General features: G+C 39.3%; 1 long non-coding RNA gene across 3 annotated transcripts; it reads left to right on the top strand.

The window, feature by feature from the left end:
* Positions 1 to 2,486: 2,486 nt before the first annotated feature.
* Positions 2,487 to 4,048, top strand: LOC124879747. 3 transcript variants are annotated; one of them, XR_007041106.1, is made up of 3 exons: positions 2,487 to 2,535; positions 2,974 to 3,889; positions 3,988 to 4,048. It is a non-coding gene; the product is annotated as an uncharacterized LOC124879747 (long non-coding RNA). The 3 variants fall into 3 exon arrangements; XR_007041107.1 differs by lacking the exon at positions 2,487 to 2,535 and having other exon boundaries at positions 2,620 to 3,194; positions 3,376 to 3,889; XR_007041105.1 differs by lacking the exon at positions 2,487 to 2,535 and having other exon boundaries at positions 2,620 to 3,889.
* Positions 4,049 to 4,299: the final 251 nt, after the last annotated feature.

Below are 4,299 nucleotides of genomic sequence, written 5' to 3'. Positions count from 1 at the left end.
GGTCAGAGAGCTGGGTGGCGCCAATTGTATGACTCATTTCTCATTTCTGTCAGTCTGCCTCAGGGAAGCTGTGGCTATAATGTAGCTTACCACTGTCAGTGTTTGAATAGGTGGAGTACAGCTTGTAGTGTAAACGTTTTGGACTTGATTAAGGGTTATACAAGTACAGGCCATTTAATCTTCTAGTCTCAGGGTACACAGACTCAGATTTCCAAATATCTTAATCAGTTCTGAGACCATTTTTGACATGCAGGGCAGACCCAGAACCTGGCAGAGGAACTATATATATATTATATTTTGTTCCAGTAGCAGTGTCATAAGACCCTCCAGAATGAGCTGGAGAGTGTCGCTGTTGCTGGAGATGTCTGGCTGTACCTCTGAGGCCTGTTACTCTTGCGCCCGGATCTGAGAGGTTATGTGCTACAATGCTATTACAAGAATCCCAATGATGTTCAGTATTCTTGTTTTGCATTCCCAATTTTTATCTCAAATATTTATCAAATTTCTTTACCCTTTGAATCATGGCTATCAGATTGTATCACTTGAAAAAGCACAATCCTCTTTAGATGTTGAACTAAAACAACCTTTATCAAAAGAAACTGAACTTTAGATTCAGTGCTCTGGCAGTTCTTAGAAGTTTATAAAGATAGAAACGAATAAAGCTCGTACTGGATATTGACTTAAGTACATACTACCAACTGAATGTATTAAAGAGAAGTCAATATCCAGTACGTGCTTTATTCATTTATATAAAGACAGAAATAACTAAACATTTATTTGTCAGTATATTTTTTATCATTAACTCATTAGTTGTTATCAGTGTAGGTGAGATCCAGATGTTATGTGTGCCTGATTTTTCCCATCTTAGCATCCATCAGTCCAGACTGAAACTTACTTCACATCTTCATTCACTTCAGTTTGCTTCCCTGATCCCCTTAGTGCTCCCTCCTACTTTGTTTCCCCTTTGGCGGGTGCCAGAGGGAGTGGTCCGCTCTTGATCTGCTCGCAGAACAAACAGCCTGGTAAACATCATGAAACATTTAGAGGAGGCAGAGCAGCCTTCTCTCTAATTCACGCTGGCAACTCGGAGATGCACAGCAACAGCTGCTCCCAGTGCTCACCCCTTACAGGGGGGCTTCACTTAAAGAGTTCATACATTTGCGGTGGCGGTAGATTTTGTGCTCATGGATTTTTGGTTGAAAATTAAGTATGTGTATATACTTATTTGTACTGATTTTATAAATTCGAGGTAGTTTTTACAAAAAAAAAAAACAAAAAAAAAAACAAGCAAACAAAAAAATAAATAAATAAGATTCACCCAGGTCTATCTTTAATGTTTACATGACCTGTATTTACCATTAATAAATTATTTTATGATTAAAAAAGAAGCTGATTGTCACAATGCTTATATCACAGAGTTGAGAACATAATAAGGGCCCTGATTAGGGATATGTGGTATGAGATCTTGCAATATTAACAATATGTCACTTCAAAGTTAAATGAAGCGCTGCTGTTAGTGTGTGACTGTGTGGTAAACTAAGTTAAGCTACTATTATACAATTTTTGGATGCAAAGGTCATCCAGGGTTAGTCAGTAATTTCGTTGAGGTTAGCGTCTACTCAACAGATGCATTCTTGACTCCATTTGATCATCCCTAGAGGGGGGACTGTTGCTTAGTGATCAGGTTTTGTAAGATTACTTTCCAGTAATCATCTTATAATCTAAAAGTTGTGAGTTTGATTCCAGCTTCCTCCTACCACATGTTTGTATGCTCTTGGGCAAAGAACCTGAGGCCACATTCTCTACTGATCTGTGTAATGGTGTATCAAAGTGTACATGTATCAGAGTAGGACTGGGTGAATGTGGTTCCTCTCTAAAGTGATTTGAGTGGTTTGTTTGATTAGAAAGGTGCTTTATAAATTCAGGGCATTTACCATTTACTTTAAAATCTGCAATACTTCCACTGATTAAACCTGAACTGAACAATTCTACATTGAACAGAGGTTCTCTGAATCAAAATTCAAGATATATGAAACCTTTATTCCTTGGGAAAAATGTTTGGCTTTGGGACCACTTAAGCTTTAGCTAAGCACATTATATGAACTAACTGAACCTGGACTGAAGTATTACAAACATATTATTGATTCTTTAGAACACAGTTTATTTGTTTAAAATTTAATCTTGTTGAAAGCAAAAAAAATAAAGAACTTTTAGTCCTTCCCAAAATACCACTCTTGTTTTCATTGCTGTGAGTTGAGTGTGTCATGGTCCTGACCAGTGGTGGATGCTGGTCTTTCAAGTAGGGGAACTCATTTTCAAGATCACTGATTCACTCATTTCGCTGTCAATCAAAAAGGGGTTCAGCCTCAGACAGATCATCCAATCATGATGCAGAAGCTGAGCGTCCGGGCCAGCCGAGGCCAGCCCACTGCCCCATAGACTCCCAGAGATGCTGAGCGTCCGATGGGCGGGACAAAGCCCAGCATTTTTGTTTCGCTATTGAACTCACTGTGAAGCTGCGGGAATGAGTGAGAGGTAAGCCGCGTCGTTACCAAAGATAAGAAGCTGATTCTGAACAAAAGTTGAGTGCGTTGTAGCGCATATTTAGTCAATGACATGTACATACAACAGTATATATTTGATCACTTATTTTTTGACATTTTAGGGGAAGCTGAGCTTCCCTTGCAGTCTTAGAGCAATCGCCACTGGTCCTGACAAATGCTTTTTAAGCTTTTTAACAGCTTTTATATAGGACAAACATTCATTTGCTTATACATTTTTGATACTGGCTAAATTGTATTTGTGGTCATGCTGTTTCACCATATTGAAAGAAGTCACATATGAAAGTTCATCTGATCACGATGTCTTTTTGGGCTACATTCCGAAGGACCTACACTGCTTTGTTAAAAGTATTTGCCAACTTACACATTCTTTCTCTTATTATTTTTCTTTCTTTACTCTTATGTGTTTTAGGTTGTCAAGCAAACTTCACAATCAGAAACCCAACATAACTTGGCACTGTGTGCAAATATAGGAGCCCCTACTTGTTAATTAACTAGCTGTTCTTAACTGTATATTTTTTTTGGTTCAGTTGTATTGACCACACCCAGATATTTTTACTGCCAGACCTGTGGAATCAAGAAATCACTTTAAGGCAACTTGTTCTACAACATGAAAAAGGCAAAACGTTTCAAGTAAGCAACCATCCACAGGGTGAGGCATTATCCACAAATGAAGAAAATCCATGATAGTGGTCAACCTTCCCAAGAGTGGTTTGACTACAAAATAACTAGACATTAGGAGACATTAAGAATACTAGTGTCAGGGTTTGGGTTAAGTGTGTGTGTTTGTGTTTTGTTCGCACTTTGTTTTCAGTTTCCAGATGGTGCTGGAGTTTCTCAGGTGTGCTGGATGACAGGTGCAACTGATCTGCTGATTGCTTGGAGGAGTATTTAAGCAGGAGGCTGCCAGCACTTCGATGCCAGAGTGTTTGCCTTCAGTGGTAACAAGCTCAGCCACTACTAAGCTATGCATCGTTTCTTGTCTCTAAGCTGGCTTTGTGTATGTTCCTTTGCAGGCAGAAACCTGAATCTTTTGGCTATCTTCGTTGAACTCTGACTTCGGTTCCAGAAGTTTCTGGACGATCAAGATTACTTACGTTTGGTACATTTTGTTTCCAAGGACCAAGCTGGCCTGTTTTCCTCGGTCTCCTGAACCAAGGCATAAGCGTACCCTGTCCACCCTCCAACGCAAGTACCTGAACATTGAACTAACTCCTGACCTCACCACAGCTCATTCAACAGCACAAGCAAAACCATCTGGAATACTCCACTTTGTAAACCTGGACCCCGAATCCCTATACCCCTGGCGACCTGACTGCCCTTACTTAGTAAGCCATTTAACTGTTTTATCATAGTTAGTTTTTGTTAATTCCACAACATAATGGTTCTTGTTTTCACCAGTTCTCTCCCCCCTCTTTCCATACAGTTGGCGATTCTACCGTTCACGTTACAGTCTCACTTTTTGGAAATAAAACACCATTCACCGATTCAGTTGTCCTTCAGAGTGTTCTTCTGTATGTGGGTCATATCTATTATGAAAACAATGACATCTAGGAGGTCACAAAAGAACCCAGAACAACATTTAATGTCTTCCTTTCCCTTTTGCTCCGTTTATCTCCTGGGGGGGAAAACTATGGGTAGTTGAATTGGTACGTGTAAATCCAAAACATAAAAAAGACTGCTATAAAAATAGAAATGATTTGAAAGGAATCATAAAGTTGTAGGTGTTACCCATATA

The sequence above is a fragment of the Girardinichthys multiradiatus genome, chromosome 13 (assembly GCF_021462225.1).
Source record: "Girardinichthys multiradiatus isolate DD_20200921_A chromosome 13, DD_fGirMul_XY1, whole genome shotgun sequence".
NCBI classification, from domain to species: domain Eukaryota; kingdom Metazoa; phylum Chordata; class Actinopteri; order Cyprinodontiformes; family Goodeidae; genus Girardinichthys; species Girardinichthys multiradiatus.
Note: the sequence above shows the minus strand (reverse complement) of the source record. Positions and strands in the feature narration are given on the sequence as shown.